Source organism: Cibotium barometz, chromosome 10, assembly GCF_041138505.1.
Source record: "Cibotium barometz isolate CiBa-2024 chromosome 10, ASM4113850v1, whole genome shotgun sequence".
NCBI lineage: Eukaryota > Viridiplantae > Streptophyta > Polypodiopsida > Cyatheales > Cibotiaceae > Cibotium > Cibotium barometz.
The window spans coordinates 13,985,142-14,002,473 of record NC_141055.1 but is presented as its reverse complement, the minus strand read 5'-3'; the positions used below and the strand labels follow the sequence as shown (position 1 = coordinate 14,002,473).

The 17,332-nt window shown below is 45.3% G+C and overlaps 1 protein-coding gene across 1 annotated transcript in view; it reads right to left on the bottom strand.

Annotated features, from left to right (window-relative positions):
* Positions 1–16,918, bottom strand: part of LOC147634580 (biotin carboxylase 1, chloroplastic-like) — a 30,567-nt gene extending 13,649 nt beyond the window's left edge. Inside the window, exon 1 of the mRNA XM_086803688.1 lies at positions 16,496–16,918. The gene's annotated coding sequence lies outside the window, so the exon portion shown is untranslated. The remainder of the gene's footprint in view (positions 1–16,495) is intronic.
* Positions 16,919–17,332: the final 414 nt, after the last annotated feature.

The window sequence follows — 17,332 nt, the reverse complement described above, 5'->3', positions numbered from 1 at the left end:
CCCTCTCTCCCTTTTGAGCTTGACACATGGAGAGTTGGACTGCTCGTACACGCCGGTTTCCTCCTTTGCACAGAGGCAGCTGCTGGACAGAGGAGCACATGTGGGATGGTTCTCCTTTGCAACAAGGACAGCAGGCACTACAGGCTTTTGACGGGTGCCATGCTCTCTCTCTCTCTCTTGGCAAACAAGCGGCTGCAGGCAGCGCTGAACAGAGCAGTGCATGCTTTTCTCCATGCACACGGGGAACTGTAAGCGGCTGCCGGACAGAAAAGTATGCGCTTTTCTCCATGCGCAAGGGGGATCACAGGAGAACTGAATTTGCTCTATCTTTCTCCCTCTGGTGAAAAACGGGCAATTCTGCAGGGAGGAGGGCTGGTCGGGTAGAAGCAGCAGAGGTACATGCTCTTCTCCTAGGAGGACTGGTGGGCTGGTCGAGCTGCAGATGATTGTACGAAGGGAGGCGCAGGACTGCAGGTCCCTGTCTTTCTCTTTCTTCGCCAGCAGGTTGGGCTCAAGGATGCGCATGGCCAGGACTGCTTTAAGGCTATCTATGGGCTGTTTTGGTTGGCTGCAAGTACAAGTCACTTTATGTGTTCCTTGGCATGGGAGTGGTGCAAGCTCGCATGGCAGCATGCTCATGGAGCAGATTGTTTTCTTCCTACTGGAAAGGAAGAGGGGGTGGAATGAAGGGATGTAATGCATGAAAATATGAGTAATCACCATGTAAACATGATGCCTAAGTGTGTTTAGTCTCTCACACCAAGAGAATGGAAATAGCCTTCCACAAGCCAAGAGAGAAGCCATGAGCTCCAAGAAACATGAGTTTCCATTTCTAAAAATGATCATCAAAAGTTACAACCATGGTCCAAGTCCCCTCTTTTATACATGGACTTGTCCCATTATTAACCCTATTGAATAAAGTTCCTACTTTATTACAAACCATCCCTTCCCAAAGATTTTGTCCTCAAAATCAATAACATGTACAATCTCAAAGTATGAGACTCTAATGTAATCAATGGGAAGTGGTTAAGAGTTCTCAAGTACATCCAAAGCACATAGACAATGAAAATCCGGATGTATACAAGTCCACAAAGCTTCAAGCCCAAAGTGTATGAGTGGGACTGTTATGACAGCCCTTCTAGTCGATGAAGACCCTTGAAAATCCTTCATTTAGACTCCATATATTGGGCTGAAAATGATATGTACACTCAGCCATATGTAGCCCACATCATAATCCTTCATTAGGATACGCCATGAAGCTTGTTGGAGTAGAAAAATAGGCCCAATAGTAGACCTTCCCAAAGCTGTCCAGAAATTACAGCATGTATACTTCTCCTCATAGTACCCAATTTACTCAAGTAAACCATACCACTTGGTCACGGAAAGTCATCCACAAGTAAGCCATGTTGTTGGACATACTCCAATGATTGCCAAGTAGCCTCATCCATGGGTAATTGCTTCCATTTGACAAGGTATTCATCAATATTCCGATTCCTCAACTCTCTTGTCCTCTTACCAATAACCCTCTCCGGCTCATAAATGATCTCACCTTCTTCATTCATGGGTGGAAGCTCTTCCATCTCTTGAGGCAAAGATCCCATAAACCTCTTAAGGTTAGATACATGAAACACATTATGGATCCTTGTCGAAGAAGGCAAATCCAACTTGTAGGCCAAATCACCAACCCTCTTGATAATCAAGTATGGTCCATAATACCTATGAGCCAATTTTGAGTTGGTTACACCTTTGAGAGTGTTATGCCGACTCTTGGGAAGCTTCAATAGCACATAATCACCCTCTTCAAACTCCACATCCCTTCTATGAACATCCGCCTTAGCCTTCATGACATCTTGAGCCTTCTTCATATTGTCCTTGCAAAGTTGAAGAAGCTGTCTCATTCTTTCCAACTCTTCTTTTGCCAATGGATTGACCACTTTGTCTTCACGGAAGGCTATCGATGGCACATGTACTTGATATCCATAGAGAGCCTCAAATGGTGACATGCCAATACTCAAATGCTTGCTTGAATTATGGCAAAATTCAGCAAGATAAAGCCACTCATCCCAAGATGTTTGCATGTCATGACAATAGTGCCTCAAGTACACCTCAAGCCATTTGTTTGTGCACTCCGTTTGCCCATCCGTTTGAGGGTGATAGGCTGTAGATGGAGTGATTTGAGTACCCAAGCTCTCATATAATGACCTCCAAAAAGTCCCCATGAACTTGGTATCTCGATCACAAACTATGTTGAGTGGCAAGCCATGTATCTTGAATACATGTTCCAAAAATTGCTTGGCAATATGAGATGCTCCATAAGTGGTCTTTGAAGCAATGAAATGGGCTGATTTTGTAAGCCTATCAATCACCACAAATATTTGATCCCATCCATGCTTTATCTTTGGTAGACCCGTGATGAAGTCCATAGAAATGTAAGTCCATTTACCATCCGGAATAGGTAATGGATGAAGTAAACCACTTGGGAGTTGATGGCTATCCTTATTCTTTTGACATACCTTTCCAATAAAAACTCTTGCTCACTTTATCATAGGTTTTGAGTACACCAAGATGGCCCGAAAGTGGTGAAGAATGCATCTCATGAAGCACCTTTGGTATGTAGAATGAGGTAGGAACCAAATACACCTTATCCTTGTACCACAAGAGACCATTGTGAAGCTTGTAATCAGAAAACTCTCCACCATCACCTTGCTGTAATTTGGTATAAATATGGGCAGCACCTTCATTGATGAGGTATTCCTCTTGAATCCCCTTGATCCATTCACTATATACCTCCATGATTGAAGTTGTAGCGCATGCCCACATTCTAGACAATGCATCCGCCACTACATTGTCCTTCCCGGGTGTGTAGGATATCTCAAAATCATATCCTTGAAGTGTGGCCAGCCATCTCTTTTGCTTTGGAGAAAGATTTGGTTGGGAGAGGAAAAATTTCAGCACCCTATGATCACTTCTCACCTTGAAATGAGCACCATAAAGATAGTGATGCCACTTCTTGATGGCATGAAGTATGGCTAGCATCTCTTGCTCATAAACATGAAGCCCCATCTCCTTTTCGGTAAGCTTTCTACTTTCAAATGCAATGACTCCATGCTCTTGATACAAAACTGCCCCAATTCCTCTACCACTTGCATCCGCCCTCACATAAAATGTCTTTGCAAAATCCGGACATACAAGTATAGGGGCTGAAGTGAGCAACTCCTTGAGCTCATTGAAGCTCTTGTTGGCAATGGAATCCCAAAAGAAAGCCTCCCTCTTGAGCAAGTCGGTAAGAGGTGCCACAATGGATGCATAATGTTGCATGAATCTTCTATAGAAAGAAGATAATCCCAAAAATCCTCTCAATTGAGTTGTATTGCTTGGTGTTGGCCACTCTTTGACACATGCCACTTTCTTAGGATCAGCCCTTATGCCATTCTCACCCACCAAGTGTCCAAGATATTCCACTTCATTGACCATGAATGTGCATTTGCTCTCCTTTGCATAAAGCTTGTGCTTCCTCAACACTTCAAACACTTGCTTCACATGACATAAATGTTCCCCTTTGCTCTTGCTATAGATCAAGATGTCATCGAAGAACACTAGCACAAACTTGAAAAGAAGGGGAGCCAATATCCGATTCATCAATGCTTGAAAAGTGGCCGGAGCATTTGTAAGACCAAAGGGCATCACCATGAAGTGAAACAATCCCCTTTCCGTCCTAAATGCTGTCTTCTCTTCATCACCTTCCTTCATCCTTATTTGATGATATCCCGATCTCAAATCAATCTTGGTGAAGAACTTTGCCCCTTTGAGCTCATCAAGAAGATCATCAATGCGAGGTATGGGATACCTATTCTTGATTGTGACCTTGTTCAAGTCACGATAATCAATGCACATGCGAAAGGATCCATCCTTCTTCTTCACCAAGAGAACGGGAGATGCAAATGGAGATTGTGAAGGTTGAATAAGACCCATAGCAAGCAAATCTTGCACTTGCTTAGCCACTTCCTCTCTTTCTACCTTAGACAAACGGTAAGGAGGCTTGTTGACAACCTTTGCATTCGGTTCAAGTACTATGGCATGGTCAATCTCCCTCTTAGGTGGTAGACTCTTTGGCACTTGCAAAACATCTTCATACTCCTTAAGAAGAGTTGCCATTTCCTCATCTATGTGCTGTCCACTGCCTTCCATCCCCTCTTGGGTAACATGTAACACATAGATAGTGCCAAAAGCCTTAATCTCTTTCTTGAGTCGCCTTGGAGTAATCACCATGTAAACATGATGCCTAAGTGTGTTTAGTCTCTCACACCAAGAGAATGGAAATAGCCTTCCACAAGCCAAGAGAGAAGCCATGAGCTCCAAGAAACATGAGTTTCCATTTCTAAAAATGATCATCAAAAGTTACAACCATGGTCCAAGTCCCCTCTTTTATACATGGACTTGTCCCATTATTAACCCTATTGAATAAAGTTCCTACTTTATTACAGAGGGACCTACAGTTATGGGCATCTCTATGTTTCCAGATGTTTCATGAGGGAACAGGTAACTGGATGTATGCCGTTGTTGGCACTAATGTTGAATGGTGCTGTGAATGGTTTTGTATGGAAAGTGGACGAAGTTTTCAAAGGGAAACAGGCCTAAGGGTTTCACGTGGAAACAGGTCGTAGGTTTCTCAAGGAAACATGTTTATGGTTCTCCAAGAGATAGGTCACATGTAGGTTGAAGGTACAGGAATGGACACATGTTTGGTACAACCTTGCTACTGATTGGACAAGGGACAGGGAATCCATGGCAGAGATGGATAGTACCCTTGGAAGGTAGAGAGGGTTGGTACAGGTGTGTTAATTGTATGGTATGCTGTGCTGTGATGCGAGTTCTCTTTTGGGAGACAGTTTGGGAGTCTATGTTGTGATGCAGAAGCACTGGATGTGTCAAGGTGTGATGTTGTTCATAGGGTGAGAGGCTATGGATGGTTGTGGCAGCCCTGATATTGGGAGAAAGCTTCTGTATGCAGACTCAATGTGAGAGAGTCTTTCGATGTGAACAATGGCTGGACTTGTTTGTGGATGCCAAGTGGACAAGAAGCCATGATGCAGGGTCTTTGCAAGCTTCAGGGGTTCTACTGTGACGGTTGAGTTTCCAGCCTTATTGTAATCAAAGCTCTCTTAAACTCAATTAAAGAAATACCGCAAGGGGCGCCACTATGTTTTGGGACCAATCGGTGTTCTTGTACTGTTTGCAGGAGCACTCTAGCTCCCCCTGTTTGTTTTCCTTTTCTTGGTCCTCAAAGGTGTTGAAGTGTTTTGTGTGCAAGTTTGTTTTTGCACCGCCCTTTAGTTTTTGTGTGAAGGCTGGAGGCCGGTTCACAAGGTTCCGTTACCGGGACATCGTCGACTTTCTGAAGTAGGCGAGCCCGTGGTTACTCTGGTCGAGACAATCGCCAACTTTCCTAAGGAGGCGAGCTTGTGGTTGTCTCATGAGAGTCACATCAAAAGCTTCAACATGTGGAAAGTGAAAAGAAAGTGCAGGAGGCAGTGCAAGATTATGTGTCTTTGCCTGTATGAGGTGAAGAGCAAAAGCTGAGGATGAAGCTCAGGAGAAAAGACACCAAGGACAAGAAGTAGTCGGCCAGGAACAAGAAGCAATTGAAGTGTTATGGTACAAAACTTGGGTGGAAGGCTATGGCTTTCAACAGTTTGTCCTCGATGGTATCTTCATGGAGGCTTCATGGGTTCGGAAGGCAGCTTCTTTCTATGTTTAGCAGTGGTGGTCTACTATGCTTCAGCAGGGACTTGTGCTTACCACTTGGGTGAAGTGCAAGCAGGTTTTGGGTGCCTGAGGATGTATCAGATGAGACTCAGACGGAAGCGGAGGAACTTGATGAGGTTCTTATTCCCGAGCAAATACTAGCACATGAGGAAAGAAAGGTACAAGGTAAAGTTTCCCGTCGCTATCTTGTGAAGTTCAAGAACTGTTCACCGATGGATGCGAAGTGGATGGAGGAGGGTGACTTAGCAGATTCACCTCAGGTATTGCAGCTTTATCTTGATGCCTTTGAGTTGGAGCCGACTCTTGTTATGGCTCATTGTCATGTGCATGACATGCTCATGTATATTCTCAAGGCTAATCCAGAAGGGGCAGCCAAGAAAAATAGGTTAAAGCTAGGATTTGGAGCACAAGGTGCAGATGAGACAGTAGGATGGACTTGGAGCAGGACTTGGAGGACTTAGAGGGCTTAGTCGGCTGCAAGGAATATGGAGTCGGCTGTACTAGATGAGGTCAGCTACAACAGGCGCTTCAGTCCATGGAGAAGCGCAGCCTGACCAGTGTTTTAATGAATTTAGGCCAAGTCGGCTGGTCCGATAGCAATTGACCAGCTCCTCCATTAGTCAAGAGCCTATAAATAGCACAAGAGGCACATTGTGTTAGTCATTCATTCCTTTATGGAGTGGATCCTTAGGGTCCAGCTTTAGGACCAGATTTCGGTGATGTTCACCTTTTTTATGAAGGTAGCCAAGGGCTGTAGATTAGGAGTACCTTTTTGTACTATATGAATATACTGAATTTCCAGCCATATCTCTCTCTCTCTCTACTCTCTCTTCATGTCTGCGTTTTGCATCAGATTGTTTCCAATGGTGTTTAGGATTGAAAGAAGACTCCCAGAGCTTCCGCGTGTTACATTGGTATCAGAGCATCAGGCTCAGCAAAGCTAAACACTGAATCAGTCCCATATGATGGTGCACAGGTCCAAGGTACAGGAAAGTACACGGATACGAAGCCCAAGGCAAGTAACACAGAATCGGGAAGAGCTCCCAAGAGGTTTGTTGGTGTTGTTTCACAAAGCCAGAGGGGATGGCAGTCCTGTGAGCCAGATAGGTTCTCGGGCAACGGTCACAAGGGAGGATTATCCTCCAAGGGGTGATGTGAGAATGCCAGACTCATTTCTCAGGAATGAAGACCAAGACAGTGTTCAAAGTCAGGGCAAGGATAGATTGGGGACTGGAGGGAACAAATGCATAGATCTTATTCAGAGTCAGAGTAGTTTTGGAGACCGCGCCGGGTTTTCAGAGAAAACGGTTGCCAAGGATGGATGGATGACAGATTTTTGATGCCTCAAAATGGGAATTCCCCCCCTCATGAATGAGGCGCCTACTTCACGTGTAATGGAGTTTTAAATCATCAAAAATTACAAAGGGACTTCGGGAAAAAGATTGGGATGATGATAGTCATCCAAGAACACGTTGGATTCCCGTCATCAAGTTTAGCAGAGGGGGATGTCATGTGCATGACATGCTCATGTATATTCTCAGGGCTAATCCAGAAGGGGCAGCCAAGAAAAACAGGTTAAAGCTAGGATTTGGAGCACAAGGTGTAGATGAGACAGTAGGATGGACTTGGAGGACTTAGAGGGCTCAGTCGGCTACAAGGAATATGGAGTCGGCTGTACCAGATGAGGTCGGCTGCAGCAAGCGCTTCAGTCCATGGAGAAGCGCAGCCCGACCAGTGTTTTATTGAATTCAGGCCAAGTCGGCTGGTCCGAAGGTAGTCGGCCAGCTCCTCCATTAGTCAAGAGCCTATAAATAGCACAAGAGGCACATTGTGTTAGTCATTCATTCCTTTATGGAGTGGATCCTTAGAGTCCAGCTTTAGGACCAAATTTTGGTGATGTTCACCTTTTTTATGAAGGCAGACTGCGTTTTGAATCAGATTGTTTCCAGCGGTGTTTAGGGCTGAAAGAAGACTCCCAAAGCTTCCGCGTGTTACACTCATTCAAGTTCAGCAGAGCTGGGGTCTAGAGCATTGCCTGATGCTCAAGAGGGGGGTGAGCACCTCCGCTCCCTTGTTACAGACAAGCTCAGTTGTTATCTAGGAGTCGCTTGGTGACATCTTTGTCTTCACCCGAAGGTACTGGAGGCTGACAGTACATCTGCTTATGGGACTTCTATGATATTGTGTAATAGTCACATGAGATGGTAAAGTTGGGTATGGTTCACAGTCGGCCGCACCTTGAACTATAACTGCAACTATGGATAACTCTATGGAGAGCATAAGTCTTGCGAGTAGTCCTAGAGTTGGTTTGGTTCATGGATATATGGATTGAACTCTATTTGTGCATGTATGCATACACTTTTTGAAGTATTATTGTATTCTGGTGCCATTGGATCCTGGTACCATTGAGAATACATTGGGTAATACTCTAGATTGTGTAGTGTGAGGCATGTATGTTGGTATGATACATCAAGTACTTTATTATGTTCATGGATGCACCACTGGGTGTGGCTCCTGCGGGATGGCCATGAGCAGAGTGGGTAAAGCATCAAGAGGGACATATGTGCAAAGTACTTAGTGGATGTATTGTTTGGATGCATTGAGTGCTTTCATTGTCATGTGCATGGTCAATGCCATGGACAATCTTCAGACACTGATCCAGAATAGGCAGCCAGATAAAGAGTATGAACCAGGTAGAGTCAGGGTTTGGAGCACAAGATACAGAAGTGGACAGTATGGACTTGGAGCAAGGCCTGGAGGGCATGTCCTGTCCGTGCGTTAGAAGAAAAGGGATGCTATCGGCTGCTCACAGAGTGTGGTCGGCTGAACCAGAGAACAAGGGGCGGACGGCAGGCGCATCAACAAGTGAAGAGGACCAGTCGGCTGTGTTAAAGCATTTAATGCATTTATGACTGGCCGACCAGCAGTCGGCCAGCATACCAAGTGTCCAAGACCCATATAAATAGCCAAGTGTGCTCATAGATTGAGTCATTCATTCCTTTATGGGGTGGATCATTAGGGTCCTAGTTTAGGACAGAATTTTGGTGTTCACCACCTTTTGTACAAGGCAGCCTATGGCTGCTAGTAGAAGTACCTTTTTGTACCATATGAATATACTGAATTTTCCAGCACATCTCTCTCTCTCTACTCTCTCTCTATATCTGCGTTTTGCATCAGATGGTTTCCAAGAGTGTTTAGGGCTGAAAGAAGACCCCCAAAGCTTCCGCGTGTTACACTGGTATCAGAGCATCAGGCTCAGCAAAGCTAAACACAGAGCATCAGGCTCAGCAAAGCTAAACACTGATTCAGTCCCATATGATGGTGTACAGGTCCAAGGTACAGGAAAGTACACGGATTCAAAGCCCAAGGCAAGGAGCACAGAATCGGGAAGAACTCCCAGGAGGTTGGTTGGTGGTGTTCCACAGTGCCAGAGGGGATGGCAGTCCTGTGAGCCAGATAGGTTCTCAGGCAACGGTCCCAAGGGAGGTTTATCCTCCAAGGGTGATGTGAGAGTGCCAGACTCATTTCTCAGGAATGAAGACCAAGACAATGTTCAGAGTTAGGGCAGGAATGGATTGTGGACTAGAGGAAACAGATGCATAGATCTTCGTCAGAGACAGAGTGGTTTGGAGAACAGGCCGCGTTTTCAGACAAAAAGGGTTGCTAGGGATGGATGATGACAGAGGGACTTTGGGAAAAGATTGGGATAATGACAGTCATCCAAGAACAGGTTGGATTCCCGTCATCAAGTTTAGCAGAGGGGGATGTCATGTGCATGGTCAATGCCATGGACAATCTTCAGACACTGATCCAGAATAGGCAGCCAGATAAAGAGTATGAACCAGATAGAGTCAGGGTTTGGAGCACAAGATACAGAAGTGGACAGTATGGACTTGGAGCAAGGCCTGAAGGGCATGTCCTGTCAATGCGTTAGAAGAAAAGGGATGCTATCCGCTGCTCACAGAGTGTGGTCAGCTGAACCAGAGGACAAGGGGCAGACTGCAAGCGCATCAACAAGTGAAGAGGACCAGTCGGCTGCGTTAAAGCATTTAATGCATTTATGACTGGCCGACCAGCAGTCGGCCAGCATACCAAGTGTCCAAGACCCATATAAATAGCCAAGTGTGCTCATAGATTGAGTCATTCATTCCTTTATGGGGTGGATCATTAAGGTCCTAGTTTAGGACAGAATTTTGGTGTTCACCACCTTTTGTACAAGGCAGCCTATGGCTGTAGTAGAAATACCTTTTTGTACCATATGAATATACTAAATTTTCCAGCACATCTCTCTCTCTCTACTCTCTCTCTATATCTGCGTTTTGCATCAGATGGTTTCCAAGAGTGTTTAGGGCTGAAAGAAGACTCCCATAGCTTCAACGTGTTACATTCATATGCTCATGCTGTACCATCAGTCGTAGGTCCTGCGGGATGCCCATGGGCGTAAGGCTTGCGAGCAGCCCTTAGACTGTTACTTTAGAGTAGGTAGAGCATTTTGAGGAGCATATTGTTTTGCGAATGCATATATGTGTCATGCATATGTGTGGCATATGTAGAATGATGCATGGTTTTGTTTTTGGCTAACACGGGTTACGTGTTTCCACTTGGTTTTAGACTTTTGCTCCAGGTTCTGAAGGAACAAGCAAGAGTTGTTTGTCACTTTCACGTGACGGTGTGACCTTATTGTGCAAGATGATTGTTTCATCACCCAAATGCACTTGAGGGCCATTGCTTTTGTCATATGGGGAGTCTTTGCTCATAAGATGCCTTACTATGCCATTGAGTGCAATCAAGGACGCTTGCTATTTTTCAAGAGGGGGGTATGTCACGACCCTGTGTTTTTCTCTAGACAATATGCAGGTGTGCACGGGGACATGGTGGACAGTGTGAATGGCATCAATTTGGAGTTGAAAAGGAAACCCATGTGTGGACAACCCCAAATGTGAAGAGGACAAAGAGATTTTAATTTAAAAGGTTTTAACCTTTGGTGGCCCAAAAAACTAATTTGGGAGGCTATCCTACTTTTGGAAAACACGCCTCTTTCTATCTCATGCTTTTTGGTAGGCACCTGCTGAAACTAAAGGGTGTGCTTTTTTCCGAAGGAGGGCTGGCGGACTGAAGCGACAGCTTATGTTCTCTCTCTCTCTCCCTTTTGAGCTTGACACATGGAGAGTTGGACTGCTCATACACGCCCGTTTCCTCCTTTGCACAGAGGCGGCTGCTGGACAGAGGAGCACATGTGGGATGGTTCTCCTTTGCAACAAGGAGAGCAGGCTCTACAGGCTTTTGACGGGTTGCAGAAGGGAAGGTGTTAGGTGGCTGCTGGACTGACTGAACAGCCGCTGCAGGTACAGGTGTCAGCACGCCATGCTCTCTCTCTCTCTCTTGGCAAACAAGCGGCTGCAGGCAGCGCTGAACAGAGCAGTGCATGCTTTTCTCCATGCACACGGGGAACTGTAAGCGGCTGCTGGACAGAAGAGTATGCGCTTTTCTCCATGCGCAAGGGGGATCACATGAGAACTGAATTTGCTCTCTCTTTCTCTCTCTGGTGAAAAACGGGCAGTTCTGCAGGGAGGAGGGCTGGTCAGGTAGAAGCAGCAGAGGTACATGCTCTTCTCCTAGGAGGACTGGTGGGCTGGTCAAGCTGCAGATGATTGTACGAAGGGAGGCGCAGGACTGCAGGTCCCTGTCTTTCTCTTTCTTCGCCAGCAGGTCGAGCTCAAGGATGCGCATGGCCAGGACTGCTTTAAGGCTATCTATGGGCTGTTTTGGTTGGCTGCAAGTACAGGTCACTTAATGTGTTCCTTGGCATGGGAGTGGTGCAAGCTCGCATGGCAGCATGTTCATGGAGCAGATTGTTTTCTTCCTACTGGGAAGGAAGAGAGGGACCTACAATTATGGGCATCTCTATGTTTCCAGATGTTTCATGAGGGAACAGGTAACTAGATGTATGCCGTTGTTGGCACTATTGTTGAAGGGTTCTGTATGGAAACAAGACAAAGTTTTCAAAGGGAAACAAGCCTAAGGGTTTCACGTGGAAACAGGTCGTAGGTTTCTCGAGGAAACATGTTTATGGTTCTCCAGGAGATAGGTCACATGTAGGCAGAAGGTACAAGAATGGACACATGTTTGCTACAGCCTTGCTACTGATTGGACAAGGAACAGGGATGATAAGATTTCGTGGTGCTCATGCTAGATCAACTATGTGGAGGAGAGAGACTCACAAAATACAAGAAAATATCTTGCTTATTAAGTTGCTCAAATACAACTAGGCTTCTTGCTCTATGCTTCATACAAATGCCTTTGGCATGTGCCTTTAAATAGGCTTGATAGTGGCCTAAGGTTAGGTGGCTCCCTTGGGACCATTCACACCCACATACCTTCTACACCCTTGTTCACTAAGGTTCCAAGGCCTGTATCTTAATACCCCCCCTCAATACCAGTCATGAAAATATGAAATTGGAATGGGTGGTATTGCTTGACCTCTTGTAGTTGACATGCTTTGGACATACATGCCATTGCTTCCACATGCTTTCCACCTTGACCATTCTCACACAATGATCAAAACAAGGCTGCCACCCTTGCTTAAGTGGTTTACACATAGATGTTCCTTCAACATGTAGGATGCTTCTCTGCATATCATACCTCCTCCATGGGGCCTTCCAACCCCCCCTCAATACCAGCCATGAAAATATGAGCTTGGAATGGGTGGTATTGGACATATGAAAAAAAATGTGCCTTTATAACATTAGGCTTACAAGAATGTTCATAGTGGTGTGGTTATCTAGGATTTACAACTATTTTCCTAGAGCCTTAGAGACTAATACAATGATGCCATCTAAGTCTTTATTTGATGTCGATGAAGATGTACACCTTAATGATGGTGCACCCCACTCTTTGTGTTGCTTGACCTCTTGTAGTTGACATGCTTTGGACATACATGCCATTGCTTCCACATGCTTTCTCCCCTAGGACCATTCACACCCACACACCTTCTACACCCTTGTTCACAAAGATTCCAAGGCCTATATCTTAATAAGGGAATCCATGACAGAGATGGATAGTATCCTTGGAAGGTAGAGGGGGTTGGTACAAGTGTGTCAATTGTATGGTATGTTGTGCTGTGATGTGAGTTCTCTTTTGGGAGACAGTTTGGGGTCTATGTGTTGTGATGCAGAAGCACTAATGTGTCAGGGTGTGATGCCGTTCATAGGGTGAGAAGCTATGGATGGTTGTGGCAGCCCTGATCATGGGAGAAAGCTTCTGTATGCAGACTCAATGTGAGAGAGTCTTTCGATGTGAACAATGGTTGGACTTGTTTGTGGATGCCGAGTGGACAAGAAGCCATGCTGCAAGGTCTTTGCATGCTTCAGGAGTTCTACTGTGATGGCTGAGTTTCCAGCCTTATTGTAATCAAAGCTCTCTTATAATCAATTAAAGAAACACCGCAAGGGATGCCACTGCGTTTTGGGGCCAATCGGTGTTCTTGTACTGTTTGCACGAGCACTCTAGCTCCCCCTGTTTGTTTTCCTTTTCTTGGTCCTCAAAGGTGTTGAAGTGTTTTGTGTGCAAGTTTGTTTTTGCACCGCCCTTTAGTTTTTGTCTAAAGACCGAGGCCAGTTTACACATGATTAGAGACATAATACAAAAAGTAAAAACACTTAGAGCGAAAAGCTATGTTGTTTTCATTGATACACGAGGCCTTCTTAAATAGGGCCTGAAAAGGTAGAAGTGAAAAGGCACATCCCCACTGTACGGTTGTGACTCTTAGACGAATAGTTGTCTTTTCCACGAAGAGTTGTGTCTCTTGGATGAGACATGTCCTTTCGTAGTAACCCTTGTGAAAGGTTGTGTCCTCTCACGACACCCTTTCACTAATATTAGTAAGGTGTAGTTTAGTGAGATTTAAGAGAGATTAGTCACAAATTGTGACAATCACGCTTCCTCCACTAGGCGACTAGCCAAGACGAGACATGTTAGGGCTTGGTATGCCAGGGTTACAAAGTGGTTCCCCTTGCATGGGCTTCATATGGATCGCATGCCCCCATTCTACTACAGGTTGGATGTACCACTATTACCTCTCACCCACAAGGACTTTAACCGACTTATATAGGCCAACCTCTTCAGGCTGGAGACCCATGTCACATGGATGGATCCACTACACCTTCCTACAGAGATGCATTTTTAGTGAGACCACTTTGAGGCTTAAAAAGGATCTTTAAATACACGTGTCACATGCCATGAGGATTGCGATCGGCATCACATCGTCTAAGGATGGAGACTAGCGAGTAGAGGGCACTACCAGAGAGAACAGGATCTGCCCATTCTGTTCGCTAGAGGTAGAGACAGAGGAGCACTATCTTCACACATGCCGAGTGTACTATGAGATACGAGGGAGGTTTTGTTGCCTCTTCAAGGAGGGATTCGGGCCACATTGAGTCATTGATTTCCCAAACCAGCGATTCCTAGGACCCTACCTGATTGAGCTATGCCGCCACAAAGATCGAGTCTCGACTATGGAGAGAGGCATAGCGGCAAACCCCAGATACCTCAAAGCCCACCATCACAAGTTTCTTTCATCCAACCCATCATGGAAGCCCTCACCGCCCGAAGACCACGAGATAGCCCTAGTCCAAATGCCCCTACTCGGATGACCAAGCAACGCACACTGACAGCACGTGCCACAAATGCCACCCCGCCTCTTGGGCATCTCTCTAGACAAAGTGATTCATGTGCAACGAGCTAGACACCTGAAGACCCATTGGTCCAAGGAGATGCTCCACCCAACTTCAGATCCGAGAGATCTTCCGGAGATACGGAGTGCCCCTCCACAGTCAGTGGATGTGGAGAGCCTCTATATAGTCATAGATGTCGAGGAGCAACTTTGATCCCCTCACATTTTATATTATTTTAGCATTGCACCCAGTGGCACTTACAGGGCTGTTGTTTCTTCTCTCAGCTCTAGGTGAGTTCCTTTATCGTGTTTTTTTCCATGATTTTAACACTTCATGGACACATTGTAACACTTTTGGTCACATAGACCCTTTGACCATTTGTAAACAATAATAGAGCTTGCTCTCTCTCTCTTCCATAATGAGAGATGCCTTGGACATTATTGTATCACTTTGGTCTCATAGGCCCATTGGGTCTTTTAGTACTCTCTCTCTCTCTCTCTCTCTCACGTTGTGCGGCACTGGTGGCCCTGCACTGCCCTGCCCTGCCCTGCCATGTTGCAAGCAGGGAAAGGCGTGACCAAGGAGAGGTCCCTTCTCCTTAAGTTCAAGGATGCCGAATCTCGAATGGATTTCTAAAGAAAAGGGAAACTGTAAAAGGAACCAAGATCTATGTGGAAGATGACCTCACACCCCTACAAGTGGAGCATAGGAAAATTGAAATGATTCATGTTCACAAAGCACGCAAGGGCAGAAATGGGTGGTTTACCGAGATGGGAGAGTTATCATCACCCAAATGACAGTGTGGAGTCTATGAGACTATAGATGCACTACACATGGCTACACCGAGCTGCAAATGGGACGTTATGGACAGATCCAAGAGGCTTTTTAGAGTTCCACAGACCCAAGCCTTGAGAGAGGGCTACAAGAAGTGTCACAATACACATGGAAATCCGCATCCAGAGGCCACACTTGTACTTATGGGGGAGTAGAGGATTCGGAGGAGTGGGGGTATAGTTCAGATCCACCTGCGCGCACACACATACACAGAGAGAGAGAGAGAGAGAGAGAGAGAGAGAGAGAGAGGGTGGAGTCTCTCCATATGGCCAAGCACCCCCATCCTCGGGGATCTAAACCCTCCACCCACAAGCTGCAGATCCATGACATTCTCATACGCCATAGAGATGTAGTACCGCCACAGGAGTTGCACTATGTACACCATTGAGGAGGATGACATCTGATCTGCTTTCACTCCCTTTATTGTATACACGGATCCACATAATACATGGACCCATTTCTTTGGTAGATGTTTCTTTTCTCATGTCTCTGACATCCAGTTATTCATGGATTTGTACTCATTCTTAGTCTCATAGACCCTTTGGGTCTTTTGCAGGTATATAATACAATCTCTCTCTCTCTCTCTCTCTCTCTCTCTCTCTCTCAATTGCCAATAAGCAAATTCAAAGCGCTGATTAGCACAGTATCTTGAAATTACTTATAAGTATTTAGTGACAAAAACCCTAGACCGTTGGCTAGTGTAAGCATAAGCACCATGCAAGCTTTGTTGGATACATGCAGGAACTAAACCATCATGCAAGCTACGCAGCTTTGCTGATTGTGCATCCTAGATCCTTAGAACCACTAGTTTTTGACAGATTTGCAAAAGCCTTGGCCTATGAATCTTGTATACACAACAATAATTTTCCAAGAAAGCCTTAAAACTGAACACAGTCCCACTCTTCGCTAGAAACTCTATACCCTGATTATGCAGACAAAAGACCTCTGGATTCTGAACAATGCAATGATTCAATTTAAACCCTAAATCCCTCATCTTTGCAAAAGGGAAAAAAAACTAATGAGTTGCAAGCCCCTAAGCCACTGAATTGTAAAACCATTAACCATTGACTTGTGAAACCATTGAAACCGCTGATTTGTGAAACCCGGAACCACATTTGGTTAAGGAGATCATAAAGCTGTGAATTTTGGGCGATGCAATGTAAAAAAAAACTTTTTCGCTGCATGAAAGAAAAGCAGATACACAAAGAAAGGGAGAGGGGTACCTGCTTGAGAGAGAGAGAGAGAGAGAGAGAGAGAGAGAGAGAGGTAATCTCTCCCTTCTTCCTCTGTTATCACTTTCAACTCCCACGTGTTCTTCTGTGCGTGAGAAGAGAGATATGTATATGCAAAGCTGTGGCTGCCCTTCTTCTTCTTCGTGCGATCCGTTAGCTTCACCTCAGTTTCTGCTCCGGCTCGTGTTTGTCTTCAAGCGCCAAAGAGGGGCTTTTGAAAGTAAATCTTTACAGAAAAATTCAAAATGCAACATGCAATTGAGATATCTACATGCAAGAGGCACCCTCCCAACCCTTATTATCCCCCCTCTCTCTCTTTCTCTCTCGCCTAATTTGCAGAATTTAGTGACCCCTCTCTCTCTCTCTCTCTCTCTCTCTCTCTCTCTCTCTCTTTGTAGCCTAGTTTGCATGTGCAGTTCTCGTTAATGGAGTTTCAACTCTACTCTCAAATCCACCCTTGTCTTAAAAGGCCCCATTTAAGTCTATGTAGGTTGAAACTTGATGAGTTTGAACTTTGGGCCCATCCACAATTTTATCGGTTGTTCTAGTCTAGGCCCTCCACACATGTGAGCGGCGCCACCTCAAAGCAAGCCGAATGCTCGATGTTATCCATGTCCACCACATTGAACATACAGTGAACGCAAGCATAGATGTTGGCTTGTGTCGAGGCCCTTCGCGCAACACACCCCAAATGCAAGCACTTGGATGTAAAGGATCTTCTCTAAGCCCTCTCAAACATGTGAGAGATGCCTTGATGGCAATATGGATGTTGCATCTTGCCGCATCATGGACCATCATCTTATGCCATATCAAAAGCCAAGGATAGAG